We start from the raw sequence: 26,352 nt of genomic DNA on the forward strand, positions 1-26,352 counted from the left end.
GTTAGAGCATAGACACCATATGATTTTAAATGTATTTTATGAATATTTGACAACGTGTGTATTAACTTTGTTCCATTTTTATTATTTTTCATTTCAGATTGGCATCTGATGACTTCCAGGAATATTTAATTTTTTTCTATTAAATATATTTTGACATGTTAATACTAAACATTTTATTATTAAATACATTATTTTCAACAGATTCTACTAAATATCAATATAATCTGTAAATAAATCAAACTTGGACTCCCATGACTGGTAGTTGGCTATTTGACAAGCACATGCATAAGATAAAATAATGCTTTAAGGGGGCGGAGCCAACTGCCAAAGGAGACAGACGTGCCGTAGCTGGGCTCCTAGAGCCTAAAAGTTAAAATTATCATATATTGTAGGTTGAGAACCTATCCTGTCACCTAGCACTATCCCTAAGATGGAAGACATATCAGTGCACCTAACTTCATTGCTGTCGGGCTTACTGGATAAAGCTGACAGCCAATTCAGCAGTCTGTGTTCCGTCTTGGCGGACCTGCGAAAACAAGATGGCGCTGCTTGCCTACCTCAATATGAGGCCCACATGGAGGACCTGACAGAAGACCCGCTACTCACTCAGCCTTACGCCACGAGAGCACAAGCGGGGTGGCCCGGAGGAGACCCGCTCTATATCTTAAGCACCTACGAAGAAGCTGACTCGATACAACTAGAAAGGGACAGCACATCCCGCATGGCAGCAAGCAGGACAGATGTGGCGGTGGCTCCCTGGAGCAAAGTGCTACATTACCAGAAAGCCGATGCACTTCCTCATCCAAGTTTGTACTTGTCCCCAAGCTCTAACACTACTAAAGCACCGTGCGGTGTAGAACGCTCCTGTGTACAGAGATCAGAGCGCACATGTCGACCGTTCACAGCACTTTCCGGCACTGTCTTAGATGGGGAAGGAGAACTGACAAAGATCCTAGTGAGACGCCTCAAGAATATGCAGAGGTGGGAACAGCTACTGACCGCTACCCCCTGGGGTAACTTACTCGCAGTAATTTTTGACAGCCCAGCAGATCAGAATCCACAACCCCAGAGATGTGGAGTTGGCTAGGTTACACGCAGGCCTGGAGGACTCATTAGTCTCACTCTGCAGGTCGTCTTTCAAGTTTGTCATAGACTCTCAAGCAGGCTGCTATGTTGCACTGGAATTATATGCCACGAAGTGCATTATATTGTGACTTTTGAGACTTATAATGACTTAGACTAAGTCTTTACCTAACACTAATCTCTATTATGAGAACTGAGTTTCACATTTCCTGCACTGTTATCAATGTTTGTGCACCATATGTTACACAGTTTTCTCTATATGCCTATAACTAGAGCAGCATGGTGCAGACATCAATTACCCTCTAGGAGTGAGCTGGCTACCCCAGAGAGAGTAGGGTAGACTGTAATTCTTAATGTGGAACTAGCCAATTTTCTCTTCCGAAATTATGTTAGTAGATGTTTGTAGTTATATTAGCAGTCTTATTAGTGTTGATGGATGTTTCATGGTTTACTCTGTGGTCCCTATGCAAGTTTGGGTATGTATGGTCTAACGGTAGCTACTTGCACACCATCTTCATACTAATACACAACCTATCTTATGTAAACTTATAATGAGGATTCTATTTAACTAGCTACTTATGCTTTATGTACCTATGTATCCTTTGCCACCATATAGCCTACTAGGTTACCTGTAGAAATGTATTTTTGAGCAGGGTCATCTTGATGACTTTTATTCGGCTAGATGTCGATGCCTAACCTATTATACCTACCAATTGTCTAATGCAGATAATGTCTGGTGTTTTCCCTCCCTCAGCAATGCTTACCTACTATTTAGCAGCCCCGGTGTATGTATTAAGCCTATTACCATACGCAACTTTAGGCTGAGACACTTTGAGGCGAGTTTTTTAACTTGAAATCTTATAGTAACCCCTTCCTACTCCTAGCTAAACTTACTACTACCATAAATTAAAAGTAGAATGCTTCCATTAGAAAAACCTAAGGGAATACTAAATATGATCCTCAAATCAGCAAGTAATAGTGCTTGGTTTTATTCCTCTGCCATAACATACTTAGGGTTTAATTCTCCATATAAAGTGTAGAGTTATAGTGCCGTTGGACCGACTACATTCACTGTCGGATTATATATTACCCAAGTCTCCCTATAATTTACCTAGTATAACCTAAAATTCTCCTGGCTCTAATATATGTGAAGAGAATAAAGGTTGCTACATATTAGACTCCCGGTTCTAACCTTGTTCATTATGCCTATCGCTACCTGCAGTAGAGGTCAAGTATTCTGCATATTGTGGTCAGAGCCCCTATACCTTCAGTACACCATGTATCTCAGCGTAGCTGATTATCTGTACATATGACGTGTCAGGAGCTATGTTTTAGAGTTCTACAGTTCATTGCATAATAGTACAACACACTGTACATCCTAAGGTTTACTATGTAATGAGAGTGTTGAGCACACTTAGTGCACCTCATAGATGTGGCAGAGTTAGGATGTAAAATGACAATTTTCTTTACTCTCCTGTGCTCTTCCTTTTTGTTATCAATGGTATGATGTTCTCTCAAACATGCCATATATGATTGCTCCACATATGATTTTGAATGCCATATACCCTACCATCTTGTGTATTGGATGATATATTACTGTATCCTTTAACATAGATAATTATCTGTACCTTCTAGAAGAATCTAACAGTCTATAGGCCAGGCATCAAGGTCTGCAGTTCTGTACTACCTGTATATAGTAACAAGCTTATCCCAGTGCCTCTAGTTTATAGATACAGAGAATATGTATGTGTTTTGGGGCTCCATCTCTGCTTATGTTCTTAACCTCTTAAACTGCAATGTTTGTGTATCGCAATAGTACGCTCTCCACTGTATCCCCCTAATTATAAAAAAAAAAAACCCATCTTCCCACAATTCCCTTTCACAGCTAAATTAAGGAGCTTATACATTATAGTTTATGTGTTTATCATCAGATTATTCAACCTTCATGTTAAATATTAAACTGCTCTTTTATATACCCCCTCAGGCTTACACATGACTAACAATACATAGTTGGGTAACTCGATATCATAGTCCATTTATTTTGTTACATGACCAAGATTAATAGCCCCCTCCAAGTCTCCTACTATACTCCTATATTCCTATGGCTCCGTCCTCCACCCTTTCCCTACTATACATAGCGGTGCTTACCCGCTGAATATCCCCCCCCCCCACTTTTTATACACGTATTCATGCTCCTTTTGAAGCTCCTAAAGAGCTAGATTTCTGGTCATCAGTTATTTACTGTATTATTTCCTATACTCTAGGTCCATTGGGCCTAAAATTAAGTTCCTCACTGGCCAGCTACGCATGATATACTCTGAATCTCCTAGCGAGCTAGACTTCGGACCATCAGATATCTATTATTTTTCATATTTTTGGCCCATAGGGCCTGAATCTATGTTCTTAACAGGTCAGTCATATGTGATATATTATTGAAAAATCGAGGTTTCATTAGTCTTTCACCAAGCTATTGTATAATTACTTAAATGTTTTGGTTAATTCTGTTTGTATTTTGTTCTCTTTACAAAATGGTGTATTGTGTTCTATGTATGTTCTATGCAAAAAACCTCAATAAAAAATTATTAAAAAAAAAAAAAAAAATAATGCTTTAATATTAGAAAATAAAATGCTTCCGAGAATATAAAAATATATTTTATAACATTAATTGGGGAGTCAGATTCTTCAATGCTTTTATATTGAAAATGTATATATTAAAATTATTTCGGATATGTAGTAAAATTTTTAATTTTTTAACATTTAATAAGGTGAAGTGGTTCAATTACATGAAAGTGACAGTGTTGTTGAATGTAAAAATAATTGTATAAGATCATGTATCTTCCTTAGGTATCTCAAAAAATTAATTGAATTTTTTTTTAAATTATTACATTTATAAATGGTAGGTCATTTAACTTGATATTGTTTAAAAATTAGTTATTGGATGCCAGGTTAATCTATGTAATTTTCTAGTGGAGTCATTTAACTATACTTAGTAATATTATGTATTTATTACAATCTTACCTCTTGGGTTAGACATCAAATATCTATATAGAATGTAAATTCCCCTTTTGTTTATTTTGTCAATGTTAAATAAAAATATAAAATGTTTGGGTCCTTAAAGGGACATTCACAAAGTATATTTTGTATAGATTTTTAAAAATATCATACAAGAATTTAAACATATTTAGAAAGTACTATAGAATTACATTCAGTCTTTAAATATACTTGTTAAAATTAAAAAAAAAATGCACATATCTTAGTCAATGATATAAGGCATCTATATGCAAACAACAATCAGCATCAAAATAGCCTATGTAGAGATGTATTTAATCCAAGAATATATATAATTACAATATAATGATTGAATAACAAAACATATTAAGTTGTTCAAATATAAGAATATTATACAAAATTCATACATAACATATAGCTTAATGTCCCTCTACGCTGAAGGCTAAAAAAGACCTCATTTAATAAATATATTTCAGTCAGTGTGTAAAACAATCTAGAATTTAATCTAAATTTGCTTTACTCATATGTTAGACTCATTTAGCAAAAGGAAGGTGCCTAGGTTTATGATATTTTAAGCATTATTGTGAAATGTTTATTTAAAGGGACATGAACTCAAAATATACTTAAAGGTAGACAGTTAAAAAATTAATGATTTATACATTCTGAATGAGTATTCTATTGGAATCAACTTTAAAACTTGTCTCATATTATGAATGCTCATTGTGATGTTGCTATCATTACTTTAAAAATAAGGCAGTAAATAGCTAATTTATTTGCTTCAGTACTCTGGACAGAACTTGATTGTTTGGAATAATTGATGCAACAATCGTCAAGGACAACCCATGTTTTTATAAAACAATTGTCCGTAATATAAAATATCATTATTGATTTGCAAAGAAACATAACAAGATAACTGTTAACATTTGATAATCTGATTAAAGAATAAAGTTGATTAACATTTCATGCTCAATCACCAATGCTAAATTTGTTTGGACAGTGTCCCTTTAAGAGATTTAAAGAGTGTATTTACTTATCTTGCTATCTTGACATACTTTGCTTGAAAAGCATATCGAGATCGGCTCAGTAGATGAAGATTGGTGGATGCACAGAGATGCCTTATGTGATTGTCTCAACCATGTGCATTTAAATTTCTTCTGTTGAGGATATATAAATACTAATGGAAAATGATTCACATTTTAAAGTCTAAACAATCTTCTATCTCTACAGATCATTTGATACAATTGTTTGTAATGTCTCTTTAAAACTAAAGACGCCATTGCACAATAACATATATGAGCACTTCAGACAAATACAAGCTCGAGGTTTATTTGCGAATAACAAAGCTGTAGTTTAATATTTATAAACAGATTATCCAAGTTACTGACATTCTAACCTGAATTTTAACATTAATAAATATTGCGTGGGAAACGCATCTTGAAACACCAGATTAGCATCTTTAAACATTAGAGTCTAATGTCACGCAATAGCACACAATCAATGTGCATTATAAAGACATTTAATAGAGCAATGTCAATACTTCACAATAAATGTATTTAAAGAACAATAAAGACATACAATATGAAATGTGTATTTGTATTAAAGAAACAGACCGTTATTAAACCGAGAAATGTCGACAACATTAATAATGTGACAGGATTAGATTTTAAAGAGTATTTAATCATTAATATTTAACGGATCACGGATATTAAATCTGCGTCACACATATCCGCATGACAGGCCCATGAGTTACAAATAAGTCTACATGAAAAATGAAGTTACAGCACCACCATGAGGTATGTGTAAGGAAGTTACTAAGATATGAAACATTAAGGAACGGCCAATCAGAGTTCATCACACAAACACAACTTGAGTCAGGATGGTCTCACAGACATTATAACAATATTTCAAACTTTTATCCAATCAGATGTACAGATAAATTGTCCCATGGTGCATCTCATGTTTACTTCACCATATAAAAGTCCATTACACGTTGCCATCTTTGTCAGTTCTCTAATGCCTGCAGGCAATATATATTATTATAATTATACAACCCAGCAGGCATGTCGGTTCCCAGGTTCACCAAGGAGGAGAGCGCTGCACTGGTCCACGCCGTCAAGGACTTTTATCCCCAGCTGTTTGGGAACAAGAGGAGGTTGACAGATGCGCCTGTTAAGAAGGCCCTCTGGGAGTCTATCACCAATGCGGTTAGATTGGTGTGTGACGTCCAGAGGACCCAGGATCAGATCATGAGGAGATTCGGAGATATGAGGTTGTGTTTATCTAAAAAAGTAAACCTCATAAGGGACTGGGTACAAGCCCGTAAAAGAGGGGGCCAAAGAAAGGCCCCGCGGAAACTGTACCTACTCCCTTATGAGGTGACTTTATGCGAGCTCCTCAATCTCCGGGTCCCCAAAAGATTTAGATCCTCGCCATCCTCGGCCTCCTCTTCTTCCCTCCCAGCTGCGGGATATGAAAGTCCTGACGCGGGGGACAGGGCAGATGCTTCTCCGTCCGGTGGCCTGGGAGGAGATGATAGAGAATCTGAACCAGGTAATTATCCAACTTCATATAATATATATATTTTATTTTTTTATAATCAAAATATGTGTATATAGTCAGATACTAAACCTATACAGATCTCACAACATACACTACATATGATGTTTAGATATCTGATTTTAGATTATTGACACATGAAATAGGAATGATGTTTCTTGCGCTCTACAGAATATGCGTCACAGAGCGGAAATGTAATTTCTCATCCACGTTAACATGGGTTTGCGGAAAGTGGCATTGCTTTATACATATTGGTGAAATGACGGATGCGTAATTCCGCTTGGAATCATTGCGCAATGATCGCGAAAATGGCATTTCTCATCCACGTTAACATGGGTTTGCGGAAAGTGGCATTGCTTTATACATGTTGTTAAAAATTAAATGGGAATTCTTAGATTAGTGAAGAATACAGTATTCTTATTTTAAATATTATAGCTAATAAAAAACGAATAATACAAAACAATTATAACATATGGCCATCAATTGATGATTATGTAATAACAAGCAGATATTCTTAAAGATACAGTAAACAACACAACTGATTGAAAATAAGAGTCCAGGATATATTTTTAATTAATTTAATTGAGGAAACTATTAACTCATGGGACTACCAAAGGATTAATATTTTTCAATTGATTTGTTATTAATGTAAATTTTTTAAACATGCCATGATTAGTATTAATGATATGCAATCCTCATTTAATATATTACAGATATGGATGTGGCTGCTGGATCCTCAAGCCAGGGCTTGTCACAGTATGGTATGTCTCTTTTTAATTGACATTTGTCTTAGAAACATGGACTGAACATTACATACTAAATACACATTGTTCAATATTTATATGTAATGTCTATTTAATAGATGAAAATTAAATAATTATTCGGATATCCTTAAATAACATATTACATTTTAATTGCATGCTCAATACCATTCATGACATCAACATATGGAGTAGATAATTCATTAACAACAACATTGTGGAATCAATTTAATTTTACATTAAAGGGATACTGAGCTACAATTATTAATATTGTCATTCAGATACAGTATGCAATATTAATAAACATAAAAATATAATACTATCATCATATGTGACATATTCTATTGCTAAATGTATTGTAAAATAAAGAAAGTACGTTTATGTGCATCTAAATTTTGGTTGACCAACCTGGGTTTTTATTGATGATTGGTGGATACCTTCAACAAACAATATTTATTGAATCCAATATTCCTTATCTGCCTTTAAGATTAATATCGAGCAACATTCTAATTATAATAGGAGTCAATGTTAAATCATTTTTTACAGTTTGAACATAGAAATCAATTATTTAAATTAATCATGTCAGTGTCCCTTTAAGACAAAATAGATTCATTCATCTTTACATTCTTTTTATTAAAAACTATTGATATATAAATCACATTCTCTGTTGGAGTTACTTTATAGATATCTGCATACTCTAACAGCACCATGATTACATATTTGTAATAATCAATTTTGTTTTGTATTGTGATAAATATGTGTTGTGTCCTAAACAAGATTACTGTACATTGCAAAAATGGCTCGATGTGACACATGTGTTTGTTTAGATTTGTCAACAGATGCTACTCAATATGTGGTTTGTGTGTATTCTTGTAACTTCTTAAGGACATATGACGGAATTATTCCGTCATAAAACAATTGAGCAAAGTGTAAGGCGTGTCCTTAAAGGGTTAAGAACATTGATCATTGGGTATATTTAGATATGCAATAGCAGCATCTGAGATGAATTTGATGTCTAATGTAGTCTGTCATTAAACATATGTTCAATACAGATATTTTTACAGAATCCCCTTGATTCAATCAAGCATTTTCTGGTGTAATGACTGCTCTATTCTTCACATTTTAAAGTTGATTAATGTTAAAATTCTAGACAGATGTGATTTAGTGATATCCCAAATGTGTTTAATAATATATATCTATATCATTCATAGAGAGAGTTGGTGTGGTGAGCCCACAGGAATCCAGCAGTGACATAGAGACGCCTTTGCAGTCTCCTGGTAAGTCCATTGACTCATTTATATGTAATTGAAGGTGTATTGCTAATCAATATTATGATCATGATTCTGATGAAGCATAACATTATAAAAATTCAAAATATTTATCTTCTGATTATATATTAATTTATTTTTCATATTGAACGATTAATAATTTCTACTTTATTAGTCTACACATTTGTTATTCATAAGATGTATAACATATGTTTGTTTCCATTAGATTTTTTGACAACAGTCATCAAGTGATACACACATGAGAAATCTTAAATGTTCTATGTACTATGCTTTTATGAATTTAACATTAATACAAACAATACATTAAAATTAATATTCATTGACAATAACAAATCTATTGTCATTTGTATGCTCCATCAAAATGATGTAAATCATAACTTTGTGTGTGTATATCTTTAATGCAACATTGATGTGCGTATTTGAGCAACAGTAACATATGTTATAATATCTGATCTTAACGTGTACACAACATGTTATGTTTTACAGAGATTGCTGTCACATGTGGGACGGAGGAGGAAGAGGCTGCCTTGGAGTCTGATGGTATGTGAAATATATCTATCATGTTTCCAACATGTTTATTTTTTGGAAATCATTTTATTGAAGAGATTAAAAGTCTACAGCTTTTGCCCTTTAAAAAGGAATATTATTTGTCTGTTCAAATACACTACTGCCCCCTTTCTATATCAGGCAGCATGAAATTCTGCTTGTATATTTATTTTTAAAAATTTATAATTCATGCCATCATTATGTCACATGCATATTCCATGCCAAAACACAATAATAAGGTTCAAATTGTACAGACAGTCATTGATATTCATCTGAGTGCCTATATACATACCATATCCTCATTTCAGAATTGTTAAAAAATTCAAACACACTTCGAAGTATATTGAAAACATAATCAATTTGAAATGCGTTGATTTGATGTCAGGATGTATGAGATGTTAATATATTTTCTTTACATTTTCAGATGGATCCACCCCTTCTGGTCATCTGGTTTCCGCCCCTGCCCAGTCACAGACCCCTCCCCATGCACACACCCATGACCATGGCCACACCCCTGCACAGACCCAGAGCCCTTCCCATGACCAAACTCATGACCATGCCCAGACCACTGCCAGCCCTTCCCATATTTCATATCCTGTCCATCCCAAAAAACGCCCATACACCCCCCTTCGCCGCTCTCCCCGTATTCTGGCCCATACAGCTGCCCAGACCCAAACTCCCCACTCCCCAGCTGTACGGCCTACCCCGGAGCGGCAGCTCACCCCTCCCCAAGCCATTCACATCCCTCCCCAAGCCAATCCCATCCCTCCCCCCTGTCTCAACCTTCATTGTCCTGGGTGTCAGATTGTCCTTCCCAGGCACAGCTGTAAGTATCATTCTAAATACACTTTATAAGATACTTAAAGGTACAGTGAAGTTAAATTTGTTAAATTGTGATTCAAATCCAGCATGCAATGTTAATCAAATTTATAATTTAATACTCTTATTAATTATTCGTCATTCTCTTGATATATTTATTTTAAAAAAGTAATTCCTATAATTAGTTTAAACAATAAAATACATCTGGCCATCATTTCTTTATTGTTGGATGAATGTATCCATCAACCAGCATGCACAAACAAAGTTGATAAACAAATATTGGCTTCCATAAAAAGCAACATTCTTGCTTTCAAAATATAGCTTGAGAATTAAAACATATAATGAATATGTGTAATTTATAAAGATTTGTCATAGCCCCATTGTCATGCTCTATCTGAATGAGTCCATTAAATATTTAGGTTCAGTGTCCCTTTAATTGGATATCGCTACATATACCAAACACCACTACTTGGATCCAAAATTTTTTGTACAAATGTGGATACATTATCTCTTGTCTAACCCAGTGGGAATGTAATTTCTTCTGGTTGCTATGTTTACACAGCTTGTCCTCAATGCAAAAATGTTTAAGGATAGGTGTGCCTACCACAGTCTAAATTTAATTGTTAAATTTCTGATGTAAGTACAATGTAAATCCTTTAACAAGATTTGATACACTCAAGCTGTATAAGTGGATCATCTAAAACCAATTAAATGGGGACAACATGTTTGAGTAACATGTCCCTTTAATGATTTCTGTCTGTCTGAATAACCTAATTCATGTGTAAAGAATAAATGTAAACTAATTAATGTAAATAATTATTTGTCTTTATGATGACAATGTATGTATTAAAATTTTTTAGTCTGTTGTGTAATTATCCTTAATATTTAATTTTATTTTATTTTAGGCTGTGACTCAGCATGGCTCATGCTAGAAGGGATAGCAAGAGTAGAGCAGGCCGTGTTGAGGAACGCAGCTGTCCTGAGAGGGATGAACGACACCATGCAGGCCCAGCTCCGGGTTCAGGACTTGACTCTGCGTGAAATTATGCGATTACGTTCAAGGCCTGAATCTGGAGCTGGACATGCACAGGACAATGAAGAGGATGACCAGTAAGTGGAGGATCTGGATATGCTCCATGGTGGCAGATAAGAATCCTCCGTCCACATGTTGAATTTTTATTGTTAGTGTTGCCATTTGGCCTTTTTTTCTGTTTATTGTTGTGCCTGTTGCACTCTTTTACCTTGTCATATGTCTCCAATGGGGCTATGCTGGCCCTTGGCAACTCTCTTCATGGACTGTGATGCACTGTGTTACCTTGTCATATGTCTCCAATGGGGCTATGCTGGCCCTTGGCAACTCTCTTCATGGACTGTGATGCACTGTGTTACCTTGTCATATGTCTCCAATGGGGCTATGCTGGCCCTTGGCAACTCTCTTCATGGACTGTGATGCACTGTGTTACCTTGTCATATGTCTCCAATGGGGCTATGCTGGCCCTTGGCAACTCTCTTCATGGACTGTGATGCACTGTGTTACCTTGTCATATGTCTCCAATGGGGCTATGCTGGCCCTTGGCAACTCTCTTCATGGACTGTGATGCACTGTGTTACCTTGTCATATGTCTCCAATGGGGCTATGCTGGCCCTTGGCAACTCTCTTCATGGACTGTGATGCACTGTGTTACCTTGTCATATGTCTCCAATGGGGCTATGCTGGCCCTTGGCAACTCTCTTCATGGACTGTGATGCACTGTGTTACCTTGTCATATGTCTCCAATGGGGCTATGCTGGCCCTTGGCAACTCTCTTCATGGACTGTGATGCACTGTGTTACCTTGTCATATGTCTCCAATGGGGCTATGCTGGCCCTTGGCAACTCTCTTCATGGACTGTGATGCACTGTGTTACCTTGTCATATGTCTCCAATGGGGCTATGCTGGCCCTTGGCAACTCTCTTCATGGACTGTGATGCACTGTGTTACCTTGGCATATGTCTCCAATGGGGCTATGCTGGCCCTTGGCAACTCTCTTCATGGACTGTGATGCACTGTGTTACCTTGTCATATGTCTCCAATGGGGCTATGCTGGCCCTTGGCAACTCTCTTCATGGACTGTGATGCACTGTGTTACCTTGTCATATGTCTCCAATGGGGCTATGCTGGCCCTTGGCAACTCTCTTCATGGACTGTGATGCACTGTGTTACCTTGTCATATGTCTCCAATGGGGCTATGCTGGCCCTTGGCAACTCTCTTCATGGACTGTGATGCACTGTGTTACCTTGTCATATGGCTCATATATTCCTTATTTTTACAAAATTATTTATAAACGTTGTGTATGTTTTCTTACATACTAATAAAATACATTTTATTTCACAAATAATTGTCCTCATTCTTCCTGTTATTTTTTGAAAGCTGCTCTAGTTTATGTTGTTGATCCTTAAAGGGACCTACCAAATATATTTGTTATACTGAAATCATATATGTAAGACAATAGTAAATGACTTTAAGATTAACATCTCCAATGTAATCTTATTATTTGTCTTTATATTATTTTCTCTTAGCTCTATCATTGCCTGATTATGATTAGCAGAGTAATTTCTTTATATATGTATATATAGATTGGTATTTGTGTATATATGTATATTTAAATGTTCAGATCCATGTGTGTATTTAGAAAGTCTGCATGAATTGATGCACCTTTACCAAATGATCTGAGTATTGATAAAATGATATAATCCCTGTAAAGTCTTCATTTTATTGAAATAGTATTGACTATGTGTATGCTCTTTTTAAAAACAAAATAATGTCCCTTTAAGTGATGTTGATCACAATTGTTAATGAATGTATTTCCATTTGTAAAGCGTTTTTGTCCTTTTTACAAGAACAAAGACATATAATTTTATTAATAAACAATCTTATTGTAATGTTGACAGCACCTGTATTTCATTTTCAAATCTATATTAGTGTAAAAGTGTAACCAAATAAATCTCTGTGTGTAATGCAAATAATTTAGATGATGAATATTAGTTAACTAATATGTTAACAAAATACATCTCCTCCCATATATGGCTATAGGTAGGCTGACAATAATTAAACCTGAATAAATGACACGTTTAATCAATACATGTATAACTATTGTTATTCAACAACAATCCAAACATATCTTAAAACATCAATGGCATATGTATTTCTCATGTGTATCTTTTAAATGTTAAAGATATACACCATAGCTATAGTTCAAGGGACAGTCAAGTCCGAAAAGATGATTCAGGATTTGTTGTCATTCCTAGATAGCAATCTACACACATACTAGTTCCTAAAATATAAATACGTTTCTTAGTGATATGCCAAGCTGTCACTGAGTCCTTGTATTGTCTGCGGTTTTTCAGCGATCTCGGATGCGCCATGTTGCTTAAGACGTCACCTGCCAGGCTGTCCAATGATTCCTTGTATTGACTGACGTTCTTACGTGATCAGGAATATGCCTTTTATTGGATTGCGTTTTGACGCGATCAAGGATGCGCCTTTTTTTTTGGGCGTTCTTACGTGATCAATAATGTGCCTTTCATTGGATGGCGTTCTTACGTGATCAAGGAAGCGCCATGTTAAGACGGCACATGTAAAGGTAAAAAAACGTCTGATTGGATTACGTAGTCCCGCAATATTTGTGCATGTTAAAAACGTTTGTGACTGCATCCAATTTTAAAAAGCTTGCGAATATGTATTATTTGCATCATGTTACATTGTTGACCCGTAGCTGATAAAGACCACCACATTCTCTTTTGCTGTATGTCTGGTTGAATCAACGAACGAAAGAAAAATGTTTTCATGCATAGGATATTTCTAGGCAAGTGCAAATCTCTACAGTCCATGTTTAATATGTTTGTCAACAATATGTTCCTTTTTCAGAAAAAATTAATGTTGTGTTTAATGTTGAATATATCTAATTAATAAATAAACGCTATTGTGTTTGAATAAAGTAATCAATATGCAGTTATCTTTATCATATGCTAAATATATGATGCCGACTTCTTCTAAATGTAATTTCGTTGTATATTTTATTAAAGGTTCATTAGACACTCACATTATAAATCAAAAGCTTGGATTTTGTCTCTAGTTAGATAGTCCATTGTTTAACCAATATGTTTATTTTTTCTTCTGTTCTAAGAAAATGTAAGTAATTTTCTTACTCCTCGCAAAGCCTCTGAGTTTCATGTGAGTACATTCTCCAGCTTTCTCCAGTTTGTGTAAAGGGTCTTTTCATATGTTAATGATGGGGTATTGTGTTGTTTTATGGTTGTAATGGGGGTTTCGTCTATATTTTCAATATAGCTAACCCTATTTTATTTTCAAGTGTTTGAAGCTTTTTAATATTGATATCAGTATATGTTAATCTTGTTGTTTGTAGTAGTGTCTATTACATACAGTTATGTTAAAAATATAGGATACTGTCCCTTGAATGCAAATGTTGTTTTTTGTATCATGTATGAGATCCACATAGTTTAATCTTTAAATATATTATTGTTAGCATATTTTCACCCCCCCCCCACTCCTAAAAGGACTTTAAACCATATTCATTGTTAAATAAAAATGTCTTTACAATAAAATATTAACACAATAATGTCTCTTAAAGAAAATAGACTTTATTTAACACGTCAATATAAATGTGATTTCAAATTTTTTTTATTTGACAAAGTACATGTAGATATACCAACAAGCTTAAAATATGTGTTAGCATATGTAATGTTGTTAAAGGGACAGTTTAGAAAATATATAATGTTTGTCATTATTCTAAAAGTCAATTCTGTAATATCAAGGATATCAAATGTTTCTCAACAATTGAACATTTGTCTGGGTTTATTTAAATTTGCTATCTAAACTTATGAGGTTGGTGTGCTCATTTCTTCGATCTTGAAGAGTGCTTGTAATCATTATACAATTTGAGCACTAGAGGGCATTTTGATAGCATTTGTATATGTAAAACCTTGTGCTCATACAGCATATTATTGACCATGTATTGATCATTGATATCTAAAATGTTGTTATGTCAGAACAACAAATAAGTGGTCATTTTTCATAGTCATAGATACAAGGGTAAGCACATAAGTCACACATGTATTTCTCCATGTTTTGTTGTTTCCAACTTTATAATGCGTAATACAGTGTTTTCTTTGTAATCAATAATTTTCTGACTGTCCCTTTAAGCTGTGTTATTGGCATTCAAACAGTAGTATGCCATCATGGAAAATTGTTATGGTAATTTAGTTAGCGATTCGGGAAACAGTTTGGACATCACATCACAGAAACCAATCAATATCATGAACAAGGATAGGTATGTGATGATGTGGTTTTCACACACTTATAACCCACACTCTGCAAACAATCTGCCTCCATGGACCCGGTCCCATAGAAGTCGATTATATACAGAGTGTGGTCCACAAGTGTATGAAAACAACATCATCACATACCTATCCATTACACATTAAATTAAAAAAAGCAGTGAAGATGAAAAAAATACTTACTTCCTCTTCCTTCCCCTCTTCCCACGGGGCTGAGGCTCTGGGAGAGGCAACTGCCGACTCCGAAGAGTCCTCCTTGGAGCTGTTGTGGGAGGAGTGGAAGGAAGAGTACTGGGACGACCAAGGTGAGGAGTAGATGGCTGGGGAGGAGAAGATGGATGAGGAGGAGAAGATGGCTGAGGAGGATGAGTAGATGGCTGAGGAGGAGGAGGAGTAGATGGCTGAGGAGGAGGAGTAGATGGCTGAGGAGGATGAGATGGGCCAGCAGGAGGAGATGGCCCAGCAGCAAGAGGCCCAGCAACAAGAGGCACAGCAACAGGAGGTAGACCAGAATGCGCCTCCCGGAAAAAAGTGAACATTTCTTGATGAAGCTGAAATATTCTTGTTTGGCCTTCTTCTATTCTATTCAGTATGTTGATGATTTCATTTTGTCCTTGAATAATCTGATTTTGGCCATCAAGTATTCTGTGTCGTCCTTCTATATTTTCTATCCGGGAGGTACGCATCTGGTCTATGTACTCCAGTAGAACCCGCACCTCCGCTATTTCCTCTTGTTGTGCATGTTGAACCCGTGCACGGCGGGGTGCCCGTGCACGGCGGAGTGCGGGTCTTTGAGGGACCTCGGGTTCCGCGGGTTCCGCGGGTTCCTCCTGTGCTTCCGGGGCCTCTTCATCATCTCCCGTGCGCTGTTCGTCACGGGGGGCCTCTTCCCTCCGAAGTGGAAATTCCTCACCACCACTCTCATCCCGGGGAGATGCAGGAGGCTGTGCTGCCTCGTCCCCAGACTCTGTATATAAAAAAAAAAAAAAAAAAATGTATATATTAGCATATTTGCAAATAAAGGTTTAAATGACTTAGCTTACGATACAATTACAAATGCAGAATCATTAATCCACTTTGAAATCTAACAAACAATCAATACTATTTCCGCTTTTTCTAAACCGTGTTTGTGATATCTGTGGTCAATGTGAATGTTTTTGCGTTTTTTTTCAGTCTGTTTAAATGCATACCTAACCTATAGCCTAGATACTGATGTAACCGCAAAGTAATAGAATGCGTGTAAACAACGTTATAGCATTAATCTGATCCTTAACACATGAAACCCAATGTTTTATCTTTCATGATTTAGAAGCATACATTTTGTATCAACTTTCGAATGTACTTTTCTTATCTAATTCGCTTAATTCTCTGGATATTCTTTGCTGAAAAGCATATCTAAATATGCTTAAAAGATGCTGATTGTTAGCTGAATATAGCTGCCTCCTGTGATTGTTTCACCGTGTGCATGGCTATTTCTTCATTAAAATATATCTCAAGAATGAATCAAATTAGGTAATATAAGTACATTTGAATGTTTTGTCAAATTGTATTCGCTACCTCAATCATGAAAGTAAATGTTTGCGTATAGTGTCCCTTGAAATACATTTGTATGTGAAATTATTGTTCAATAAGCTTACCGTCAGATGAGAGTGGCAGGTTCCCGGTATCGATTCCTCCGATACCGACTACTTCCACCTCGGAGATGCTGGGCCGCAACATTTCCTCCCATAGGCAGTACTCCATTTCAATGGCAGGGCCGCCACCGGTCCCTGCGGCATGTCGGGCCTCCAGGCTTAACTTTTTTTTCAGTTCAAGTTTACAGTCCCGGTACCGATGTTTGATAGAATCCATATCGCGGTTCTGGCCACCCACTGCATTGACTGCATTCCTTATCTCGTTCCAGAGCCTCCTCCTGTCAGTCGGGGTGGTCTTTTGGTGCTGCAGCATCCTATGCCTGGCCATATAGGCCTCTACGAGGGCCTCCTTCTCCTCCATCGAAAACCTCGCCTCCCTAGTCGCCTTGGCCTTCCCCTGTGATGATGCCCTCTGTTTCCCGGACTGTGAAGCCCTACTCTGACCGCCACTGGGCCCAGCCACTTGGTCATCTTGAACCAAGTGGCTGGGTCCACCCACCGCTTCCACCCCCGCTTCCTGCCCCCCTTCCTGCCCTGTTCCTCTCCCCCTCCCTCTACTCCCCCCTCTACCTGTCCCCTGCCTGGCCTCCATCTCTTCCCTAAACTAAACCCCAAATAATCAAACAAAAAGTGAGTGTGCTGAAATTAAAGGGGGGCAAAATAAAGAACTAAAAAGACAAAAAAGGTGCTTAAAGTGTGAGAGGGATGTAAAAAACAAAGAGGGTAAGGAGTATTTAAATAAACGAAAAGAATAAGACTAAAAGGAGGATATGTAAACTAAATGTAACTAGGGGATGGGTATGGGATGGGTATGGGGTATGGGATAAGAGTAAATGGGATGAAAGGGAATGGGACTACAAGGAATGGGGTATGGAGTGTAGTATGAGGGGGTAGGGGGTATGGAGTGTATGTAGTGTTATTGATAAGTGTATGTATGTATTGAATGTGTTTGCGTGTAAATGTGTTAAGTGTACAGAAAAATCACTCGCTCGCTAACTCACACTACTTCTAATTCTCACTAACAAACACTCCCACTAACGCTCACTAACTACCACTAACTGACGCTCCCACTAACAACTCTCACTAATAACTCCCACTAACTCACTCACGCTCCCACTAACAGACTCTCTCCCACTCCCACTAACTACCACTAACTCACTCACTCTCTCACGCTAACACTACCAACTGACTCTCTCACGCTAACACTAACTCTCAAAAATTCGCAAACTCTCTATTCTTAAACCTCCAATCTCCAAAGACCAAACAGCAACACAGTCAAAGAAGCCATGCTTGTGTGGTGCTTATATACCCTGTGTAAATGTTTAATGATGTACCTATTTGCGTTGTAAATAGTGTTCAGGTGTGCTTTATTAGCAATTAATATTAGTGCAATGTGTATTAGGTGTATGAATTTGCGCATGCTCATTTTGAGTTGGTATTTGTGGAATGTGTAGAATGCGATGATGTCATAGTGGTCGTTTTCTCTAACATTGTCCAATAGTATTCTTTTTAAATGTGATTTTGCGATGGTGTGTTCTTTGTGAAGTGTTGTATATGTATGTTTGTCATAATATATAGTGATATTGAATGCGATTTTGTTTCGAGTGTATGTATATCATTTTTAATCCTTGTTGTTATTTTGCGATTTTCCGCATCTTAAAGTATATGCGTATTCCCCGTATAAAATTTTATTAAAACATTCCCCGCTTGTGAATGTGTAATGCTTGTGTGCTTTGTTGATTGATTGTTGTTGTGACATTTGCGGCGTGTTATTGTTGTGCATGATGTGGTATGCGTCATATGACCGAGCTGTACGTATTCTCGCGAGATCGAGTGTTAGGTGAAAAAAGCAATTTTTTGCCTTTCCCATTGATCTCTATGGGAGACTGTCTTACGCGGGCAGTATTACGCGTGTGACATACACGCGTTAGGAGCATCGTTAGATGGTCTTATTTTAACTCTAAATACCGGAGTCAAACAATGCCGTGCGTTAGACATAAACACGCGTGGCGTTAACAGCCCTTTTACCGCCGAACTCCAAATCTAGGCCTAAGAAAGCTAGAATATAATTATTATTTATATTGTAGCTATATTAGGGTTTATTTTATAGGTAAGTATTTAGTTTTAAATAGGATTCATTTAGTTAATAATAAAAATATTATTTAGATTGATTTAATTAATATTTAAGTTAGGGGGGCATTAGGGTTAGACTTAGGTTTAGGGGTTAATAATTTTATTACAGTGGCGGCGGCGTAGTGGGGGGCAGGATAGGGGTTAATAAATTTATTATAGGTGGCGACGGTGTAGGGGGGGCAGGATAGGGGTTAATAGGTTTAATATAGGTTGCGGCGGGTTCAGGGAGCGGCAGTTTAGGAATTAAACTATTTATTTAGTTGCAGAGAGGTGCGGGATCAGCAGGAGAGGGGTTAATAAATTTATTATAGAGGGCGACGGTGTAGGGGGGGCAGGATAGGGGTTACTAGGTATAATGTAGGTGGCAGCGGTGTCCGGGAGCGGCGGTTTAGGGGTTAATACATTTATAAGAGTTGCGGCAGGGTCTAGGAGCGGCGGTTTAGGGGTTAATACATTTATAATAGTTGCGGCAGGGTCTAGGAGCAGCGGTTTAGGGGTTAGTAACTTTATTTAGTTGCGGGGGGCTCCGGGGGCACCGGTATAGGGATAGAACAGTGTAGTTTAGTGTGAGTGCTTAGTGACAGGCTAGCAATAAAGCTGGGAAAAAGCAGAAGGGCAGCGAGATCGGATGAGTGATAACTCTCACAGTCCGCTGCTCATCGCCCCGTGGCTTTTTGACAGCTTTTTTTGATAACTTAGGCAAACATATTCAAGGTCCGCGGCGGCGAAGGTAGGTGAGCTTAGGCGGGCGTATTGGGCCGGCGAAGGCAGAAAAGTAGACGGCTTGATAACTACCCCCCTTAGTCTGTGTTCTGATAGTGTTATGGATCAACCCAGATGTCAGGCATTGACCTTCCTGGTGCAGTTGTTTGGTCGCTAAGCTTGAAGCATCAGCAGGTGTAGTGCATGATGTGGTAGAGGCCTCTACATGAGAATGTGTTTTTCGTGGTAGGCTGGTGGTGATTCTGGTATGTTGGGGCCTCTCTTGGTTAGAATTCATGGTGTTTGCACCCACAGATGGACCGGCGCTTTCACTTGTGTCTGCCATTTTAGCCAGTGAAGGTTCTGTGTTTTCTATAGGGTATCGATTCAGCAGGTATTGTAATCGTGCTCTGACTAATAGCTGTTGCATAATTTTCTCGAACCTCTCAAAATATTGATCAAGACGCTGCTGTAGGTTTATTTCCTATGGGGCGGACATTTTGGCTTTATTGCTGCAGGATACTCAGTGTCCCATTGAATAAATGTTTCCCAGATAATAATTGTACTGTAGAAAATAGTTGGAAATGATTAGTGCCGTAAATGTGAAGACGATTGTATTCAGTTAAAGCAGGTCACCTCAGTGTGCTGAGGGATTAGTGTCACTTAATCATGGCCATTGCCTTAGGCCTTTGCCGTCCATTCTAGGCCTCTAATTTAAAAAATACAGTCAAGAATAGTGATGTCGCAAACCTAAAAATTTGGGTTCACGAACAGCGAACACGAAGTTCCCCAAAAGTTCGCGAACCGGCGAACCGGGCGAACCCCCATTGACTTCAATGGGCAGGCGAATTTTAAAACCCACAGGGACTCTTTCTGGCCACAATAGTGATGGAAAAGTTGTTTCAAGGGGAATAACACCTGGACTGTGGCATGCCGGAGGGGAATCCATGGCAAAACTCCCGTGGAAAATTACATAGTTGATGCAGAGTCTGGTTTTAATCCATAAAAGGCATAAATCACCTAACATTCCTAAATTGTTTGGAATAACGTGCTTTAAAACATCAGGTATGATGTTGTATCGATCAGGTAGTGTAAGGGTTATGCCCACTTCACAGTGACAGACCAAACTCCCCGTTTGGCAGGCGGGCGAGTGGTAACTTGAGAGGTGCAGCCCGAAGATAAGCTGGAGGAAGATGGTGCATCAAGGTTCAGAGCGGAAGCTATAGAAGAATGGGTTTCCTGTGTTAAAAAGTCAACTATGTCCTGGGCATTATTCTAGGGCTAAAGGGAATCACAGCACCATGACCACGACGGCACCTGCGGGGTGGCCTGCCTCTGCCTGTCATTTTTTTTTAAATGTACACTTACACTATTATTAAACAAGATATGAGTGGTGCCACTGGGCAAGTGGGCACAGTATACGCTGTGAAAAGATACAAGAAAAAAGGGCGCCTCCTAGTGTAGCCAATATAGAACTCGGTAAATATAATCAGATATAAATTTTATACTCACAAATTGTCAAGGCAAAGGTAATGCCAAGGTAAGTGATCTGGAAACTAAGCAGTGTCCCAGTTGACTGTGCACCAAATGCCAGGGCAGCACCTCCTGATAAATTGTTGTTGCAATCTGTAAAAATGGAAAATATGCAGAGGGCGACTCCTAGAGCAGATCAGTTAGCGATGAATTCACCCACTAACAACTCCCTTAAGAAGGATACTCACACAGTGAAAAGCACACTATAGTGCAAATGCAGCTTGCTGGGTATATTGCAGTGGCCCAGCGCACATACACACTCTGGCAATGAACTGTTCCAAGGTTTTTTTCGGTATTCAAATGAAAAAATAGGAGACTTCAGTAAATAAAAAGAGCTTTATATAAAAATCAATGAATAAACAAATAAAATCAGTCATTAAAACACACCTGAGGAAACAGAGTGGTTAGCTCTGAGAAACGCATAGCGTGTTTTACTGACTGATTTTATTTGTTTATTCATTGTTTTTTTTTTTTATTGTTTTTTTTATTTTTTTTTTTAAATTTTTTATTGAGGAAATGTACATACATGAATAGCAATTACAGGGTAGTGAAACCAAAATGTAACAGATGTTGGTACATGTACCAGTACAGTATATTGCTGAAACTATCCTCTTTTTTGTCCCATGTAACAAGTTGTCTAGGTCACTCTTGGACCTATAATTAATATGTTTCCAAAAGAAATTGGGATTAGGTAGGCTAGATATAACTATGTCATGTGCTAGTACAGTATATTGCTGAAACAATCCTCTTTTTTGTCCCATGTATCAAGTTGTCTAGGTCACTCTTGGGCCTATAATTAATATGTTTCCAAAAGAAATTGGGATTAGGTAGATTAGATATAACTATGTATAAAAAACATTGAAATATAAACAGAAACAAATTAAGATCAGGTCCGAGTCGTCAGGCGCCTTCTCATAAATGTAAACAGGTTGCTTCTCACACAAGTAGTGTTAATACATGGCAAAAGAGCTTATTAGCTGGTAAAAAGGAAGTGTACAGGTGTGCTCCTTTCTCTGTCCCATTGTGTGTTCTTATAGGTTCTAGCAGGACAGTTGCTACAGTGCTGTGAAAATAACAGTCATTCAATGTACTACCTAGGAAGTGTGGGGTACAACACCCATAGGGGTGGAAAGGACAGCTTGGGTTTAACACACCTAGAAACCATGAGCAGCTTAAGGTTAAGTATAGGCTAATATGTAGCATGACATTCCTTTTTAAATATATAGCTAGCTAAATACAAGCACCGTGCATTAGAGTACTGTTTATGAGATGGGAGGTATAACTAAGTATCACCAATATCAATCTTGCGCTCTCAAATATTATGTTAGTGCCCATGAAGAGATAAGAGATTCATCTGCTATGAATTGGATATTTGTTAGCGGAGTGTGTTATGGGAGTGTGTTTTTGCTGGACTGCTGAAGAAATATCAGCAACCACCTATTGCCAGACATACATATAACAGGTAAACATTTAGGGGAGCTTATTATGTACATATGTACATAGGAAAACACAACATAACATTTTAAACCAACAAAGAGTTGCTTGGGATCATAAACATTAGTTCCAATGAACAAGGATACATGGACAATCCTCTTTGCTTTTCGTTAACCCCCTGAGTCAAATTGCAACCGGAGCAGCGTCCCTTTGCAAATATGCAGGTTATATGGCCATAAGATAATGTGATCTGTCCCATGTGCAACTCCTTTCTTGAAGTGTAAGGAGTAAGGTAAATTCTCATATTTGATCCCCCTATTCTGAAGTCCAAAGGGAAATTTCTCAGAAGTAGGTAGTTGAAGTACCTTGTCCAGTGCGTGACAGTTCTGGCTAGGTGTGGTATTTATGTATGCCCCCACTTCGTGATATGGCAGTAGCGCTTTGACAGTGAGGGTTTTAAGCGCCAGTGTTGTCTCGCAAATGTCAGTGTCAGATCTTGTCTGTGTGACTAAGCCGTTCAGGGTTGACTTACCGGCTTCGGGGGGATAAGAGTGTTCCTGCCAGGCAGCCGAGTATTATATGTTATTCTTGCGGCCGCGCCAGGGCCCTTCTGCGCGGACCACGGGTTGAGTCCTTTCAATACTGCCTCACTGCTGCTCGGATTGTGCCCGTCGGCTGGTGCTATTTTGAGCAATTCCCTCTCCTGCAATTGTGTCGGAGGATTTTCTGCAGTCGGAGGTATGCTCTCTGCCGTGATATCTCTCCAGTCGCCATCTTTGTTTGAAGGTACATTAGGGGTTTGTATTGGATCTTCTGTGGTTATACTTTTTATTGTTGGTAGAGTGCTCTTTATACTGTCTAGTGGGAGTGATCGGTGATAAATTCTGAGGAGTAGATTCTCCAGTTTAGCAAAGCGCTGATCTAGTTCTTGCTCCAAGCTTATCTCCCATGCGGTCACCATCTTGGGAACGATCTTTTGTGCGGCAACCTAAGGACCCGAACTCCTACAGGGTTGTTGGCTGTAAATTATTTATTCTGCTTAATGTTGTTTTAAAGGTCAGTAAGGCAGAGACCTGCTGCCAGCACTGGAAACCCGGAAAGTCCGGGGGGGGGGGTCGCTACCTATTAACAGGCCACCGCCTTAGGTCTTTTACTTCCGAGCTGTGGCTCTGGGATCATTAAAACAGCTATTGAAGATTGAAATATGGCTACCATATGTTTGGCAACCATAAATCTCTGGGATATGTGTATATTTCAGCTGTTAAGTTCTCTAAAATCGGTGGATTAAAGAAGATTCTTCAAGAGCCTGCAGTCTGTACATCCTATCTAGTACGTGGTTCGGACACGCCCCCTTATTCATTGATTTTTATATAAAGCTCTTGATTTTTAGCTCTTAAATTTACACTTACACTACTATTAAACAAGATATGAGTGGTGGCACTGGGCGAGTGGGCACAGTATATGCTGTGAGCCTGACACAAAAAAGCAGACTGATGTTTCACAGTCCAAAAAGTTTTTATTTTTTTAAATGTACACTTACACTACTATTAAACAAGATATGAGTGGTAGCACTGGGCAAGTGGGCACAGTATACACTGTGAGCCTGACACAAAAAAGAAGACTGATGTTTCACAGTCCAAAAACTTTTTTTTTTTATAAATGTACACTTACACTACTATTAAACAAGATATGAGTGGTGGCACTGGGCAAGTGGGCACTGTATACACTGTGAGCCTGACACAAAAAAGCAGACTGATGTTTCACAGTCCAAAAAGTTTTTTGTTTTTTTTAAATGTACACTTACACTAATATTAAACAAGATATGAGTGGTGGCACTGGGCAAGTGGGCACAGTATACGCTGTGAGCCTGACACAAAAAAAGCAGACTGATGTTTCACAGTCCAAAAAGTTTTTTTTTTTTTTAAATCTACACTTACACAACTATTAAACAAGATATGAGTGGTGGCACTAGGCAAGTGGGCACAGTATACGCTGTGAGCCTGACACAAAAAAGCAGACTGATGTTTCACAGTCCAAAAAGTTTTTTTTTTTTTTTTAAATGTACACTTACACTACTATTAAACAAGATATGAGTGGTGACTCTGGGCAAGTGGGCACAGTATACTCTGTGAGTCTAACACAAAAAAAGCAGACTGATGTTTCACAGTCCAAAAAGTTTTTTTTTTTTTTTTTTTTTAATGTATACTTACACTACTATTAAACAAGATATGAGTGGTGGCACTGGGCAAGTGGGCACAGTATACGCTGTGAACCTGGCACACATGCTGGCAGGCAGGCAACTGCAATTAGATTACACAAGCAGACTGATGTTTCACAGTCAAAAAAGTTTTTTTTTTTAAATTTACACTACTGTTACACCAGATATGAGTAGTGGCACTGGGCAAGTGAGCACAGTATATGCTGTGAGCCTGGCACACACGCTGGCAGGCAACTGCAATTAGATTACACTAGCAGACTGATGTTTCACAGTCAAAAAAGTTTTTTTTTAAAATTTACACTACTGTTACACCAGATATGAGTGGTGGCACTGGGCAAGTGGGCCTGGCACACACGCTGGCAGGCAGGCAGGCAACTGCAATTAGATTACACTAGCAGACTGATGTTTCACAGTCAAAAAAGTTATTTTTTTTAAATTTACACTACTGTTACACCAGATATGAGTGGTGGCACTGGGCAAGTGGGCCTGGCACACACGCTGGCAGGCAGGAAACTGCAATTAGATTACACTAGCAGACTGATGTTTCACAGTCAATAAAGTTTTTTTTTTTTAAATTTACACTACTGTTACACCAGATATGAGTGGTGGCACTGGGCAAGTGGGCCTGGCACACACGCTGGCAGGCAGGCAGGCAACTGCAATTAGATTACACTAGCAGACTGATGTTTCACAGTCAAAAAAGTTTTTTTTTTATAATTTACATTACTGTTACACCAGATATGAGTGGTGGCACTGGGCAAGTGGCTTGGCACGCAGGCAACTGCAATTAGATTATAATTAGTTGTGGTAGGTGGCGCAAACCAAGTTGCTATTCCCAATGTGTCTTACTGTAAATATGTGTGATAATATGTGGGCTCAATATATGTTAATGTTTTGATAAGTACTATTTTATATTCTCTTATGGAAAAAATTGGATGTCGAAACTTTTTAAAAAAAAAAATATATATTATACTTTATTTGATTCCGGTAAATTTACCCAATACTAGTGATGCTAAAAGTACAATTAAACAAATATTATTACAAATTCCTTCAAAGTTTAAAAAATGACACCGGTGTCTCTAAGTATCTATGTATAAAATGTACGTAATATATAAAAATATATGAATATATAAAAATTAAATTAAAATAATATCGTTGAAATCTTGCAATTTATACAATTGCAACGATATTATTTTAATTTAATTTTCATATATTCATATATTTTTATATATTACGTACATTTTATACATAGATACTTAGAGACACCGGTGTCATTTTTTAAACTTTGAAGGAATTT

Source organism: Bombina bombina, chromosome 5, assembly GCF_027579735.1.
Source record: "Bombina bombina isolate aBomBom1 chromosome 5, aBomBom1.pri, whole genome shotgun sequence".
Lineage (NCBI taxonomy): Eukaryota > Metazoa > Chordata > Amphibia > Anura > Bombinatoridae > Bombina > Bombina bombina.